The sequence below is a fragment of the Pleurodeles waltl genome, chromosome 2_1 (genome assembly GCF_031143425.1).
Source record: "Pleurodeles waltl isolate 20211129_DDA chromosome 2_1, aPleWal1.hap1.20221129, whole genome shotgun sequence".
Taxonomy (NCBI): domain Eukaryota; kingdom Metazoa; phylum Chordata; class Amphibia; order Caudata; family Salamandridae; genus Pleurodeles; species Pleurodeles waltl.
The window spans coordinates 306,794,670-306,812,386 of NC_090438.1; positions in this window are offsets into that span (position 1 = coordinate 306,794,670).

A 17,717-nucleotide genomic window follows, 5' to 3' on the forward strand; every position below is an offset into this window, starting at 1 on the left:
CATCAGGGATGTCCCAGCCTATGTTTTCCAACGTGTTGGCCAGAGTGTTGTCACATAAGGAGCTACATCGTTTTCCATCAGGTGGAGGATTTGGCTACAGTTAAAGGTGACTTCTATGCCCTTGGACATATCCCCAACATCATAGGTGCCATTGATGGGACACATGTAGCTTTGGTCCCCCCCCACAGGAGTGAACAGGTGTACAGGAACCGGAAGAGTTATCATTCTATGAATGTACAGATGGTTTGTCTGGCAGACCAGTACATCTCCCAGGTAAATGCTATGTTCCCTGGCTCTGTGCATGACGCCTCTATCCTGCGGAATAGCAGTATCCCGTATGTGATGGGTCAACTCCAGAGGCACCGTGTGTGGCTAGTAGGGGACTCTGGTTACCCCAACCTGTCATGGCTATTGACCCCAGTGAGGAATCCCAGGACCAGGGCAGAGGAACGCTACAATGAGGCCCATGGGCGGACTAGGAGGGTGATCGAACGCACCTTCGGCCTCCTGAAGGCCAGGTTCAGGTGCCTCCATATGACAGGTGGTTCCCTATTCTACTCACCGAAGAAGGTGTGCCAGATCATCATCGCCTGCTCGATGCATCACAATCTTGCTTTGCGACACCAGGTGCCTTTTCTGCAGGAGGATGGTCCAGATGGCGGTGTTGTGGCAGCTGTGGAGCCTGTGGAGCCTCTGGACAGTGATGAGGAGGAAGCTGAGGAAGAAGACATAGACAACAGGGAGTCAGTCATACAGCAATATTTCCAGTGACACACAGGTGAGAACATTTTATTTTACTATTACATTCACTTTCACACTTCTACCTCTATCCTGTCTGTCATTTAGTAGCAGTATTTGGTAACTGAGTTGTACCTTTCCATTACGGTTTCACAGGTGTGGTTACCAACGTGCGTCATCTGCTTACATCCTTCATGGACTTGTGATGTGTGACATAGGTATTCCCTGTATGTTGGCATTACAATTGTAAACGCATTTTGACACTGTCATTGATAATACAAATTTACCAAATCACAGACTGACTCCAGATTGTTTTGTGCTTCAAGGGTGTTTATTTAAGTGCTCAAAAATGGAGGGGGGTTGTAAAATGGTGATGGGGGATGGTGGAGGAATGTCCATGGCAGAGTCCAGTCTATTGGTCACACAGGTGCACTGCCCATTTGGGCATAGGAAGTGGAGCTGGGGCAGTTTAAGTATGGACAGGGTAACAAAGTGGGACAGTGGGAGGACAATCAGGGTGGTCTCATTTCCTGGCGGGGGTCTTGCCATCTTGCTCTGTCCTGTTCCTGGATCTCAGGGACCGCTTGCGGGGTGGTTCTCCGTCTGCAGGGGGTGGGGTGCTGGTGTGGTAGTCCTGTGGCGGGTCATCCTGTCCACTAGTGCAGGCGGAGGTGGTGGGCAGTTCATCATCCAGACTAGTGTCAGGGGCCCCTTGGAGTGCCACGGTGTCCCTCATGGTCTTCTGTATGTCCTTCAGCACCCCTACGATGGTGCCCAGGGCGGAGCTGATGGTTCTGAGCTCCTCCCTGAACCCCAAATACTGCTCCTCCTGCAGGCGCTGGGTCTCCTGAAACTTGGCCAGGACTGTCGCCATCGTCTCCTGGGAGTGGTGGTATGCTCCCATGATGGAGGAGACGGCCTCATGGAGAGTGGGTTCCCTTGGCCTGTCCGCCCCCTGTCGCACAGCAGCCCTCCCAGTTCCCCTGTGTTCCTGGGCCTCTGTCCCCTGGACCGTGTGCCCACTACCACTGCCCGCAGGTCCCTGTTGTTGTTGGGGTGGTGGGTTAGCCTGGGTTCCCTGTAGTGGTGGACACACCGCTGATTGATGTGTCCTGGGTACGGATGTATGGGCCTGCTGGGTGGGTGCTGTGCTGGTGTTACCAGAGGGTGGAAGGTCAGTGTTGGGCTGTGCCTGTGCAAGGGGAACCGACTGTCCCGAGGCCCACGATGGTCCGGGCAGGTCATCAGGATCCAGTAGGGCAGAGCTGCTGTCGTCACTGTGGGCCTCTTCTGTGGGTGGAGTGGAGATGTCTGGACCCTCCTGTGTGATGACGTTCCGTAGTGGTCCTGCAGGGATATAAGAGCATGATTATTGAATCTGTGTGTGTAATGGTGTGCAAATGGGTGGGTGTGCGTGTACCCCAGTGCAAGCATTCCTGTGTGGGGGTTTGTGTGATGATGGTTAGGGGGTTGTTATGAGTATGTGCAGTCAGCATGCTTTGGTGAGGGGTGACCATGCTTAGTTGTGTCATGCAGGGCTTGGTGTTGGGATGAGTGGTTTATGTTATTAGTACATTAGTGAGGAGTTGGAGTGATAGGGGAGGGAGTGAGGGTGGGGGTGTGTGATAGCATGCAGGTAGGGTGGGGGATATGATAGTTAAGATTTGACTTACCAGTGTCCATTCCTCCACCGACTCCTCCGAGGCCCTCAGGATGCATGATGGTCAAGACTTGCTCCTCCCATGTTGTTAGTTGTGGGGGAGGATGTGGGGGTCCGCTGCCAGTCCGCTGAACCGCAATGTTGTGCCTGGAGACCACAGAACACACCTTCCCCCGTAGGTCGTTCCACCTCTTCCTGATGTCCTCCCGATTTCTTGGATGCTGTCCCACAGCGTTGACCCTGTCCACGATTCTGCGACATAGCTCCATCTTCCTGGCTATGGAGGTGTGCGGCACCTGTGAGCCAAATAGCTGTGGCTCCACCTGTAGGATTTCCTCCACCATGACCCTGAGCTCCTCCTCGGAAAACCTGGGGTGTCTTTGGCGTGACATGGGATGGTGTGGTTGATGTGTGGGGTGGTGTATGTGTTGTGTGTGGTGATGTGTAGTGGTGTGTGGTGTTTTCTGCGTGGAATGTTGTATGGGTGATGGTGTTGTGTGCCTCTGTGTGGTGGGGTTCTCAATTGCTGTGCTCTCTGTCTCTCGGCTTCCTCAAAAATTCTGGTCGTAGGGGTTTGTGGGTGATGTGGGTATGTGTTTTAAATTGAATTGGGTGTGTGGGAGTGGTGTTTGTATGTGTATCAGGTGTGTGTATTTGGAATTGTCCAATGTGGCGGTGTTTTGGAGATGTGTGTGTATTTTGAGCGCGGCGGTGTGTACCGCCAATGGAATACCGCGGTTGAAAGACCGCCACGTGGATTCGTTGGTCGTGATAGCATGGGCGTGTTTCTGTTGGCGTAACGGTGGAGGAATTGTTTTCGCCAGTTTAACACTGACCTTTGGTGTGGTGGACTTGTGTGGGTGTCTGAATTTCGGTGGATTCCGAGATGTGGGTTATAAAAGCTGTGGCGGAATTCCGCTGCGGTGTATTGGCGGTCTTCTGCACAGCGGTAAGCGTCTTTTACCGCCAGTGTTGTAATGACCCCCTAAATCTGAGACCAAATTACAAAAATAACATTTGCTTTTATATATACTTTGAACCAAATAATGTATTTATAAAGTAAGCAGTTTTCAAATGTAAAATATTTTTCAGTTTCAAAAATCCACACAGTGGAATTTTCAGAGTCTTCAAAGTTAACCTATGTGAGGAAAGAATGCAGTTTGGCAGGTAAATACTTGACTTACAAATCCAGTCTTTGGAGGTTTAGATCTATACTAGACAAGTTTAAACTCAGTACCAAGAGTGCACCCACAGTGGTGGGCTGGTGCCCGGTGCCCGGTGCCTGGGTCAAATTCCGAATCAGGTGCCCAATGTTCACCAATGGAGACTGGGGCGAACGAAGATGTGCTGTGAGAAGATGAGTAAAGCGGTGTCAGAGGTTGGTCTCCTGGGGTTGAGGTAAGCACCGGGGGCCACAAGCAGCACCAAATGTGTACTTTCAGCGGTGCAGGGGTAGCCGGGTACAGAGTGCAAACACAGCATCGGGCACCCAACGTTAACCAATGGAGATGGGGGTAACCGAAGATGCGCTGCTCACAGGTGAGTAAAGCAGGGTCGATGTCCGGGAGTTGAGGTAAGTACAAGGGGGAACCACAAGGCAGCACCAAACTTACACTCCCGGCGGCACAGGGGCAGCCAAGTGCAGAGTGCCAACACAGGATCGGGCACCCAATGTAAGTCAATGGGGGAGATTACTGTTGGTAAAAGGCTGCAGGCCCGGGTCAGGAGGCTGAATGGAGAAAACCCACACCTGCCTAGGTAAGTTCTTATGCTAGGGGACGTAGGGGCACTGATGGTACAGCTCCCTAAGGCCCAGGGGCTCCAGGTGCAGGGGTTTCCTTTGGCATTGGGAACAGTTTATCCGTCAGGTTGCCGTCAAGAGGAATCTTCAGATTGAGGGTGCAGGCTTTGAGACAGAGTCTGGCAGGGGTCAGCCCACAATGGACTCAAACTCAGAATAACTGGGGAACGTATACGGGACTGGTGGGCCACTTGGACTCGAGCTGTGGGAGTCTGGTGCAGAAGTGAGTCTGGAGGCAATTTTGCGGTTCCTCAGGGCAGAGTTCTTTTGCTTTAAAGTTGGTTTCTTTTTTAACAGGTCTACTGTTCTGTGGAGATCTTGGACTTTATTGAAGGCAGGCAGTCCTCCCATGGCTTTGGAGATCTCTGGGCTGCAGGACAGGTAGTCTTTTGGTGCAGGATCGTCAAGGCATGCAGACAGGGCGGTAAGGCTGGAACCAAGTCAGATGGTTTCTGCAGTCTTCTCTGCTGGTGGGACACTGTAGTGTCCGACTCTTTGTAGGTCATAAGGAATCTGAGTTCTATGGTTCAGGGGTTCCACCTAAATACTGAATTTAGGCATGTTACAGGGAGTGCCAGGTGGTTGCCAATGGGCTATTCACATTTAGGGTGACTACATCCTTTTTATGACCACTTCCGTTGGGAGGTGGGCATAATCCTAATCATAGTGGCCTAATTCCTTCCAAATGAGATGCAGTAATTTAAAAAGTAGTGTCCACTTCAGCTTGTCCACCTTTGGGGTGGGACTGTCATGAAGTGGGCACTCCTCCGAATGTAACTAATTTTTCCGCCTGTGCTGCTGCCAAAAGTGGGGTCAGGACAGGGGAGTTGGTCATCTCCACCATCTGGAGAGACCCAGGTCGCATTACAAAGGTGGGAAGGCCTTTGAAGCTCCCCGCCCTGTAGTGTCCATGTGTCTGGGAGAGGAGATTACACCTCTGCCCAGTGCAGGCTTCTGTCTTTGGGCCTTGAGAGCACTGGCTCTCAACATGGGGTCCAGAAATGCAACTGTGGTGGCTGAACTGGTCAGGACCAGTTAGTCAACATACTAGCAGCTGGTAGGTTTTCAGGGGGCACCTCTAAGGTGCTCTCTGGGTGCATTTCTTAATATATCCATCACTGGAATCAATGATGGTTTATTGTTGTTTGATAGCAAACATCTCAGGGTCCAGAGAAGCCATCATGTAGCTGGGGAACTCATGGTGACTAGTGCCCAGCACATGCATTTAAAATGGATTCCCTGTGCACTTACTATGTCTCAGAATTGACAGGGGCATATCTGCTCATGCATATATGCCTTCAAATGTAAAAAAAATGCACACTGCTTTAGGGCTCTAAGGGCTGCTATAGGGGTGACTTATATATATTGCATGAAGTGTTAGGGGTTGTGCCATATCGTGTTTTCAGTTTTGGGAGTGTATTGTCACACTGCCAGGAATGGCAGTCTGCATAAGGTTGGTGCTTGGTTCCTCAGAGTGGCACAAGTTGTGCTGTATCTGTGAGGGGACCTCTTCAGTACCTATGCCCTAGTTACCAGGGGTACCATTTACAAGGGGCTGAAGGGCTTGGTCACTTGGGGATCAAGTGACCAGGGTTCTTTGTTTCAGGGAAGGAGCACTGGCACTGGGGACTTGGTTAGCAGGAACCCAGTACACTTCAGTCAATGTTTCATCTAAAAACCAGGAAAAAAGTGGGGAGAGACTGCAACCAGAACCCAGCTCCCTACAATTGCCTCTTAAGTTGAGCCTAATAGCTTTGTGCCAAGCTACTAGAGGGTGAGCACATGTTAATTTATGGTGTGTATCTGACTTACCCTGACTAGGATTGTGTTTCCTGTTTGGACAAAGTGCATACCTCTGTCTACCAGAAACCAAATTTCTAACAGTGCCAGAACTTGGAACAATTTACCTATCAAAACACTTGATAGGTCCATAAATGCTGAATAAACAATTGCTACAATTGGGTATAGTGTATTTGCCAATTAGTAAATTTAAAAGAATGAGACATTGTTCCATGGTAACTAAGTGTCCTTTAAACCCATATTGACAAGTGCTTATAATCTTCGAATTTGACTCATCCAATATTCTATTACAAATTGCTGTACTTAATGTCTTCATTGAAGAGTCAATAAGTGAGATGAGCCCGTAACAGTGTCGTCCCATCTTTTTGCTTTTTTTTCCCAAACATCAGAATAATAATAATAGATGTCAACCAGGATGGTGGGAAATGAATATGACCACATGTCTTAAAAATGTTAGTCAACAACTATCTAAAAGAACCCTTTCAGGTCAAGGTGCTTTGCCAAAAGAGCTCTGGTGGGTATCAAGCACACTCTCATTGATGTTACAATTGGCTTCATGATCTCCATCTATACTGTTTAAGATGTCTGTGGTATAAGAAATGTTATCATTATAGTTGTAGAAAATATGATACCCATTGTGAATCCTGAATGTGAGAACTCCTGGCAGTTACAACACTCTCACTAGATTTAATGGATTTTTCTTGCAAAAAAGTGTGGGGTTATGACTGTCGGAAACCATAATAATCTGATTGTAATGAGTGACTTTGAGTTCCCTTTCCCTTTTTTAAATGAGTGTTATAAAACTTTTTAGAAACTGAAACCTTTTCACCATTTCCAGGTTTCCTAGCCAATGCTTCATGGAGGTGTCTGTTGGAGAATGAACAAGAGGTGTTAAACCATTGTAGAGAGAATACACGAGCCCTAATTTGAGATTTCATCAAAGCATTGTAACCACAGCCATACAAATGGACGAAGCATTCCAAAGTTTGTAAAGAACTGGCTATGTCTGATAGACATAACATTAAGATTGCCACAAATGTGCTTTTATCAACGATTCCAGGAACAGGGGTACATTAGATGGGCCCCATGCTAGTCTGAAACCATTTGTTTTTTACAATAGGATGATAGGTGTATTGAAACGTTTTAATAGCAATAAACTGAGGGGGGCAAAAATGACACAGTAAACGGATTATAATCCCCATAGTTGGAGACCAGAATATTACATAAAATATCATTCAAAATGTCTCACGACATGTAAAGTAATACATTGTCAAATCAGTGCCATGTCCAACTCAAGTAGCAGTAAAGTATCTAAAGTAGGATAATTTTCATGCACATTAATTAAATCATGACTGGAAATAAAATTTACCAACATAGCCCCCCCTAGGTTGGGGCATGCATAATGTACAGAGACATATGAATGATCAACAAGTGTGTACAAAGTAAAAGTAATAGCACAGCTTTTGACATTAAAATCACTACAAATGATCACATTAAGAAAGTTCTTAGAAAGTATCAATAATTCAACATAACTGAAGAACATTAAATAATTTGGATTATTCAAATTAGTAAAATTGTTATTTAAAAACAAATAAAAAAAGCCAAATTTGTTTCAATCACTGACTAATAAAACATGGAATGTTTGTGAGAAGTATAACCGGGAACAAGTTTTATATTTAGAGTGAGTTTATACCACATTGTGAGACCCCCCTATAGCTCAGCCCAAGTTTGATGGAATCGCCAAATAACAAAGACCGGTATAGCCATCACATAATACCAGAGAAGTGATACATGTCTCTTGAAAAAGAATAATATAAACATTGTTAATTAGAGAAAGCCAATCCTGTAGATGTATCTGAGATTAAAGACCTGCACCATTCCAGCTAATTAGTTTAACAGTTTCAGCGTATAAATTGGTACCACAAATCTTCTTCATTATAAGTATTTCATCAGGACAGGACGTATCTGTAACAGGGGAGAAAAGCAGGGTCTGATGTGAGGAAGATCTAGTCTGCAGGAAGATATTGAAGCCTATGAAGATGGATTTTTTAATCAGATTGACCACAGGTTCTTTAATAAATTAGAATTCCTTGCATCAGAGTTATTCATTAATCCTGGGGTATCTATAAAAATAGCCTTATTGTACAACAACATTAGTGCTGTGATTGGACATATCATGGGACCTGAAGAACAATACATTCTGTATGTAAATAGGGCTTTTGAAATTTACTATATTGCTATCTCCATCTAATTCTTCATGGAGCAGCCTTTCACAGGAACCTTCCTTAATGATAACATATGATTCCTATTACATAAACTCTTGTGATTAAAAAACTATGAATAGCTTTATTCAGTAATTGATGATGGTTCTCTGTGCAGATTTAAGAGTCGGGATACTGGCTAAAATTAGTACATATGGACAAGCAGACAGTGGTAAATTAAGAGAGTCAGGCACTTGGAATGAGTTAGGAGTGGAAGAGACAAGTGATTTCCTCTGCCTGGTAACACATATCCTGAATGTTAAAGACTCATTATGTCCAGAGGGGTTAATTCTGTTGCTGCACCTGTAGACTGTACATACAAGGGAGTCATGGAGCAGATCGCTGTGGTACGATTTTCAGTGGTGTCGGTATTAGTCAGGATACATGGAGGGTTCTTAGGTTGAGAACTTGCAATAGTAATAAACTATGCACACATCTTCTGGTATTTAAATAATTCACATAAAATTCAGTCCCAATGGAGTTCTCAAAGTCTTCTTTATTCCTTTATGTATAAATCACTCCAGCCAAAGCCAACACGTGTTTCATCTGGGGTGTGTCGCCCTACGACTTTCTCAGGGCGTATATAGGCTGTAAATAACATATAATATATAACATATAATCAATAAACATATTCTCCAAACTAAAATTGAAATTTAAAATTTCAAAGCCACCGTGCAATTGCGTGCTGTAACTATAGTGATTTAAATATACATCAGGTGAAGACAAGTCATTATTAATTGTATAATGTTAACATGTGGTTTCTGAATTATGTAAAATAAATCATATTTATTGTGTTTTTGTGTATTTTGTATTATCTCACCTCAGTGTTATATATATATATATATACACACTCAAGTGAACCCATAACTCCATGCATGGGGATTTAGTGAATATATTTTCGTGCAGAATCCATGATATGCACCTTTCCCCTTGATTAACTTATTTCAATGTTACCTTTCTTATAGTCGTCTATTATCTATTGGTTATTTCCACATTCTTTTGATCCGGATAACGTCCTGTTCTATCCTATGGTTCTTAGAAATAGTTGCTTTTATCATAATAAGTGACCGTCCAACAGATTACAAAATGTCCTAAACCAGATTAAATAGTGATATAAGTATTCCTAAGTAATTCTTTAAAGTAATGATATTATTAATAGCGCTTCCTAAATCTCTAACTCACCTCTCTATTTCTCCCAAAGTCTGTATATAAAGTGATATTCCCCTTCAGTATCTGATTTTGACCCAAATACATAATATGATCAGTTATTAGAAGTATATTCCCTGCCAAAAATCGCTATATCAAAAGAACTCTCATTTTCAGTTAGAGTTCAAAGCTTGCTCACCTGTATCTGAAAAGCGTGTTAGTGTCCGGAGCCGCGAGTACGCAAATGGAAGCCACTTTCGATCTTACCGTTTAAGTATGTACAAGAGAAATAGAAAGAGGACTGTGATAATCTAACCACAACGCCATATTGGAACCCCTCCTATTCACTATTATGCAATTTAAACTTAACATAGCGATTTAAATCTAAAATATGATGTTTACAAGACACTTACATAGTCTACAATAAGTGTGTATGAAGCATAGTCTAATAATTATTCCCACTATATTCATAATATATTATAACTGTTATCTTATCACTCGAATTCCTAAATAACAAATGTCCTATGGATTGAGTCATGGGTAGATGTTAGTAATATGTTGTCACAAATTAGTAAGTTGATCTGTTGCTAATATATGCATGATAATATAAACTAACTCATATTGCAATATGATCCTGACGTTGTCAAGGCCCACTACAGTGCATGGATTCTACACCAAAATGTCCATTTTATATTAATGTTTCATTCCATCCTTATATAGATCAATATAATTATTTAAATGGTATATTATCATAGTATATTTCCAATCTGTTAAAATATATTCTCTTATACTGTACTGACATATACAACTATTTGTATTACAATGTGCAATCCTGTTCTCGATATTTAACATTCATCTAAAAAAGTTCATGATCCAAGTTCAATCAACTTTCCACCGCTGTCAGGTGCATAATCCAGATAGATTCTTTCCTTCTCAGTGTTAACTCTCTATTTCCACCTCAAAGGCTTATCCTTATGTGTTCAAAACCCAAAAAGTTAAATTCCTTATGCTCTTTTTGTGCAGTACAAAATTTCATATGCAGTGCAAAAGGATAACGGTCATCTTCTAGTCTAACCGCCCTCCAATGTTCTGCAATTCTAATCTTAAGTGGACGAATGTACTACCAACATATATTTGCTTGCATTCACATACCAACATGTATATCACATATGTCGTATTACAATTAATATATGTTTGAATAGTGTATTTCTGATCTCCAAATCCATGAAATTCTTTCTTTGCATGCCATGTCCATTTATACATACCACAACTTCCACATTTAAAAAAGTCCTTATTATGAGTATCTAGCCAATTCGTTTCCTGTCTTCTAATGGGGTAACTGTGACATAGAATATTATTCAGAGTTTTCCCTCTACGATAAGATGCTTCCGGTTTTGACTTAATGAATTTCCTCAATGTCTGGTCCTGTAGTAGATTATTCCAATGTCTCCTCATACTTCTCATTAGTAAAGCTGAATTTTCTGTATAGTCTAAGATTATTCCTAATTTCTCCTCTTTACTACTAGTTTTGATCCTCATCTGCAGAGTTTGTTGTTGAGGTATTCTGATTGCTTTCCTTATAGACCATGTTCACAAGTTCTGATTTATATCCTCTTGCTATAAAACGTCCTCTCATGTCTTGTAAGCATTCCATAAAATGTTCTTCTTTGCTACAGTTCCTTCTCGCTCTTACCATTTCTCCAAATGGAATAGCTTCTATCTGACATAATGGATGTGTGCTTTCAGCATGTAATATCGAATTACAAGACGTCTGTTTCCGATTTAGTCTACTCTCTATCTTGTTATTTTCTATGTATAACTTTACATCTAAAAATTCTGTACTTTTCAAACTGTGTTGGTATGTAAATTTCATATTAATTTCGTTACTGTCCAGATATTCACAGAATTCCTGCAACATTATTAAACTACCTGTCCATATCATAAATCAGTCATCTATGTATCTTCCCCAATAAAGGATATATGTGTGCCATTCTGCTGCTCCTTGTCCCCAAACCCATTTTTCTTCAAACCATCCCATAAACAGGTTAGTGTATGAGTGGGAATATCTCGACCCCCATCGCTACTCCCTGTTTTTGTTGGTATCATTCGTTGTTAAAAAGAAAATAATTGTGATTAAGTATAAGGTTCATTATCTCTAATAACATTTCTGTATGCTTCATCATACTAACTGATCTTTTGTATAATAAGTATTTCATTGCCTCAGTACCTGATTCATATCTAATACTCGTATATCAGGCCACCACATCTAATATTACCATTATCATATTGCGTTCCCAATTAACATCTCCAAGCATACTAAGTAGATGTTTTGTGTCTCTGATATATGATGGAAGATTTTCCACCTAGAACTTGCAATAGTATGGACAAAATGTAAGGGATGGAGTGCTAAAATTTTGTTTGCCACTTTCTGACTTAGAAAACCATCTAACCACTCAAGTCTTTTATAAGTAGAGCGTAGCAAATCATGCATAAGATCATAAGCTTTAGAGCAAAGTTTATGCATCAAAACCGATAAATCTGACAAACCCAGAGTGAGCAGATCCACAGTCTCAGTGCCTTGTCAAGTTTCCTAATAAGTATGCATAATACTCTTTTTTATGTTAGGTCACTTATTTAGTGAGGGTGATGACGATGGCCATGAGGGCAAGTCCTCGGATTTGTGAGGCAAGTCTGAAGTTTCCATGTAAGTCACTCTATGAACATTTATTTCAAAATGTTCACGGTGTTTTAGGCACAATATTTTCTAGTGACAGCCTCCTCTCCACCATGAGTTATATCTCTTTGGAGATGCCTGTGTGCAGACTTATCCATAAACTTCACTCATGGGCTGTGCCAACAACTAGGACCAGGAACAGTGAAATCCAGATATGAACTTTGGTTCGTCCCGACTAGAGCCGTAACTCCGGTTTAATTTAATCAATTAGTATCAGTAGCAGGTGATAAACATTCTTGTAAGAATGACAGTGTTAGAAATGGGGTCTTTGGTTGGCAGTCAGGTTACCTGCTGTCCAAGCAAAGACCCTCTCTCTAGTCAGGGTAAGTCACACACAATCCAAATTATCCTGTGCCCACCCTCTGGTGGCTTGGCACTGAGCAGTCAGGCTTAACTTAGAAGGCAATATGTAAAGTATTTGTGCAATAAATTATGCAATAACACAGAGTAAACACCACCAAAAATACACCACACAGGTTTAGAAAAGTATTGAATATTTATCTGGATAAAATAAGGTCAAAACAATCAAGATTTGATAAGTACACGTTGAAATATCACTTTAGAGAATGATAAAAAGAGTCTTAAGTTCTTAAAAGCAATAAGTATCTCTTGCAAGCACAAAATCACTGGTTTGTGTCTAAATTATCCCCAAGGGACCGCAGAGGAGGAGATGCGTGGAAAACGGGAAGGTGTGCATCCGTTTCTCAAGGCGCACACAGATGATACGTCAATATTTTTCATGCAGGCAGGGCCTTGCGTTGAATTTCCAGCTCGTGGACTTGGATCCTCTTTGGGTTGCGGGGTATTTGGATGCTCTTGGGACAATGCAGAGAAATCCTGGGCGTGCAGGACGAAATCACAGAAGCTGCGTTGATCCGGTGGCCGATGCAGGGCAATTTATGTCGCACATCAGGTGCTGCGTCAATTCTTCTTACAGGAAGTCGGGCTGCTTCGTTCCGGTTCGGCTATGCATAGATCCAGTGGGCCGTGCATCGGAGTTTCGGTTGCAACACTGGCGCTGCATCAATCTCCACTCGGGAAGCTGGGCTGCGTCGTTTCGGTTTGGCGTGCAGTGATTTTCTCACTGCAATGCAGGCTGTGAGTCATTTCTGGCAGGCTGAGCGTCGAAATTTCACTGCACAAGGAGTTCTTTGCAGAAATGAAGACTTTTTGGCCCTGAGACTTCAGAAAACAGGAGGCAAGTCGAATCCAGGGATCTGAACTCTACCTCCTTCCAGGCAGTGTGCTCAAGATCATTGCCTAAAAGACAACCTACAGGCATGGCATGGCATGGCAGGACTCACATCTACTTTAAGAGTACCAGAGGCCCCCCCACCCCCACTCAAAGGGAACCAGAGCTACCAGTAGGTGGCTCTCGTGATTGTCAGCAACTATGACCTGGTGGAATATATTGGAGATGACCTGCTCCGCTGACACCAGCTGACCCATGACAGTAATCATACTTGTTCCTGTATCACACAGAGCCTCCACTTTGCCCATTAATGGTGACCCACTGCCTATACTTGGAAGTATTGGCAGGCATTTGGGCTTTTGGCACCATTTCCTTGTCTCCCAGGGATTCTAGGGACACCTCTATCTGCTCCCCAAAGCTAACTGGGACTCTCTCCCCCCTGAGCGCTACACTAGCCAACCCAGTTGTCAGCCATTCAGTGGGGGGCTGTGCCCTCTTGGGACACTGGGAGTCGGCCTTAGAATGCCCATGCTTGAAGCACTCTAAGCATTTTGGGATAAACTTCCCTTTCTTCTTGTCAAAGAATCCTGGCCTCTTCTCAGACTCAGGCTGGGACTAGGTACCACCACCCCCCTGGGAATTGATTTGGGGGCCTTTTGAGAACTCCTTATTCTAAAGTTTTTCTCCCGCTCTTTCTTTTGGTCGGAACCCTGGCCACCTTTGTGGGTGTCCCCTCAAGGTACCTTTTTGGACACACTGGTGCCAACCCGGAGGTCCTCTTCCTCAGCAAGCTTTCTAGGATCAGTCAGCTTACTGTCAACTAGGTGGTGGCGCAACTCTGTAAAGCAAACACTGAACATATGCTCTTTCAGGATCAAATTATATAACCCCAAATAGCCATCTACTTCACTGCCCCGCACCCATCCATTCAGTGCCTTACTGGAGAAATCAAAAAAATGTACCCAGTTCTGTGTGGAGAGTTGGTGCTGTCCCTGAACCTCTGATGGTATTTCTCAGGTGTCAGCCCAAACTTGTCAAGTAAATCAGTTTTCATGGGTGCGTATGTGTTTTCATCCTTTTGATCCAATGCAAGGAGTGTGTCCCTCCCCACTACTGGTACATACCACCACAAGCCTGCCCCTCATTGCTCTTCAGAAACCCCATGAGCCCTTAGTGCAACTTCATAAGCAGCCAACCACTTATCAATGTCATCTCCCACCTAATAACTTGGCACCACATTTTTGGGTATACGAACCTTCCTTTCTCCAACAGGTCCTGCATGTATGCTGCCACCATCACTGCTGGATTCATACTGCCTTTGCTTAAATATCCAGCTCTTTGAGACTCAGTTCATGAGCCAGAAGAATCTTCTTCTCGACCAAAGCCCTTTCAGCCTCAGTTTGTTTGGCTGCTCTCTATGCTTTCTTCTCCTCTGCCTCCATGTTTAACTTTGCCATTTGCAGTTGAAATTCTCCCTCCTCCCTCCTTTCCTCTGTGGTCAGGCCATGGCTAGAGACACTGCTCCCTGGTTTTCTAGGGGGCACAATTCCAGGGATGTAACAACCCCCACTGCTAGCTAAAAATCCCCTCAGGGGCCATCCTCTTGCCCCTCCTCCTCAACATTCGTGTCTGAATGGGCTTCTACCCAGGCCCTCAGTGCCTTTTGGTATCCCTCCTTTCTGGAGGCACCCCGGGTAGGTACTCCCATCCTCTTGCCGAACCCCTTCAGCTGGTTAACAGTGTATGTCTCCAGCTTGGCTAGGTCAAAATCTTCAGCTCCTGCTTGAGACTCAGCCAGGGACATGTTGAATGAGGATTAAATTAAAATGTCAGGCATAAAACAATATTGCAGAAAAAGATAAAAAATCAAGTTGACCTTCAAGTGTGGGTAGGTAGAGTACACGTAGCTATTGTATGTCACTGCACAAATATAAGTCCTATTCTCACCACTGATCACCAGTGTTAGAAATGGGGTCTGTGGTTGGCAGTCAGGTTACCCCCTGTTCAAGGAAGGACCCTCACTCTATTCATGGCAATGGAGAAACACACTTAGGAAACACCTGCTTACCCCCTTGGTAGCTTGTCACAAGTAGTCATGCTTATCTCAGAAGCAGTGTTTAAAGTATTTGTCCCAACACACACAGTAGTACAGTGAAACACTACAAAATGTACTTCACACCAGTTTAGTAAAATAGGCAATATTTGTCAAACTCAAACAAGACCAAAACGACAAAAATCCAACATACACAATTCAAATTTACATTTTCAAACTTACTCCATGGAAAACAATGGAAAAGTTGATTTTGCACATAGTACATGCTTAGCGTCAAAAATAAAGCTGCACCGGAGAGCTTATATCGGAAAAGGCAGCAATGCATTGATTCCTTTCTCGCAAGGGCGGGCGTGCATCGTTTCTTCTCCGGCCGGGTCGGCGGTCGGCGATGCGTCATTTTTATTCCACGCAAGAGAGCAATGCGTTGATTTCCAGATGGGGCCACACGGAGTCGGATTGACTTTGATGCCCAGGGTTGATGCGTGGAAAATCTAGTCGCACGGTGTTGGAGAACTGCGCTGCATGGTGTTTGTGTCGCTATCAACAGCCGCAAGAGGGTGATGTGCGTCATTTCTCCAGCCGCAATGAGTCAATCTTGCAGCCGTGATGCAGGTGGAGCACCGATTTCAGCCGCAAAGCCGGCGGTGCGTCGCTTATCAGCCGCATTGCAGATAGTACATTAAAACTTTCCCCGTTCTGTGCAAGAATTTTCAGCTCTTATTCTGCCAACTTCACCTTTTAAGGGCCCAGGGACTGGATAGGGCAACACTTGCCAGGGCAGGAGTCTTAGCAGAGAGCCCAGGTGCTGGCAGAGGAAATTATTCATGGCCCTGAGACTTCAAAACAGGAGGCAAGCTCAGTTCAAGCCCTTGGAGATTCTTCACAAGCAGGAATATACCATAAAGTCCAGTCTATGTCCCCTTTCACAGGCAGCAACTGCGCAATAACCAACAAAGCACAGGCCGGGGCAGCACTCCTCCTCAGCTCTTCTCCTTGGCAAAGGTGCCTCTTGGTTCCAGAAGTGATCTATTTTTCAGGGGTTTTGGGTCCAATACTTATACACCTTTCTGCCCTTGAAGTAGGCATACTTCAAAGGAAAGTCTCTGTTGTTCACAAGATACTGCCTTGCCCATTCCATGCCCCAGACACACACCAGGGGGTTGGAAACTGCATTGTGCGAGGGCAGGCACAGCCCATTTAAGTGTAAGTGACCACTCTTACCTCCACTCTAGCACAGATGGCTCATCAGGATATGCAGGCTACACCCCAGCTCCCTTTATCTCACTGTCTGGAGGGGATTCACAAACAGCCCAACTGTCAAACTATCCCAGGCAGGGAATCCACAAACAGACAGAGTCACAAAATGGTTTAAGCAAGAAAATGCCTACTTTCTAAAAGTGGCATTTTCAAACTAACAATCTAAAAAACAACTTCACTAAAAGATGTATTTTTAAATTGTGAGTCCAGAGACCCCAAACTCCATGTTTCTATCTTTTCTCAAAGGGAATCTACACTTAAAAGTTATTTAAAGGCAGCCCCTATGTTAACCTATGAGAGCGATAGGCCTTGCAACAGTGAAGACTGAATTTAGCAGTATTTCACTGTTAGAACATGTAACACACATCAGTACATGTCCCAACTTTAACATACACCGCACCCTAGGGGTGACTAACATGTATGAAAAAGGAATGTTTAGGCCTGGCAAGTGGGTACACTTGCCAAGTCAAATTGGCAGTTTAAAACTACACACACAGACACTGCAGTGGCAGGTCTGAGCCATCTTTACAGGACTACTAATGTGGGTGGCGCAACCAGTAGCATTTGATTTACAGGCTCTGGGCACCTCTAGTGGACTTTACTAGGGAGTTACTAGTAATTAAAATATGCCAATCACAGATAAGCACTTTTGCACTGGTTAGCAGTGATAATTACCCAAAGTAGCAAAAACAGGGTCCAGCACACATCAACAACCTGGGAAGCAGAGGCAAAAAGTTAGGTGAGACCATGCGAAGGATGCCAAGTCTAACACATATAACGAATAAAGATCTTTTCTTGGTGACCTCAAGGGTTAATCTGGGAGGTGGTCCCTTACTGTCTCTTCGCCTTTCCCAATGATGTGTTCCACACTGGTCTTTCCTTCTCCTCTTTCTTCGTCTATCCTCTCATTCAATTCATCTATGAATACCCTTTTGTTTTGATTAATTTGCAGGTTACATCATGCATACTCATGTTAGTCACTGGAGTAAAGGATTTAATCATATATGCACGCTGATGCCTTGATTTAAACCTCTGATAAGAGTGAGAAGCAGGTTTAGTTGCCCACAAACACAGT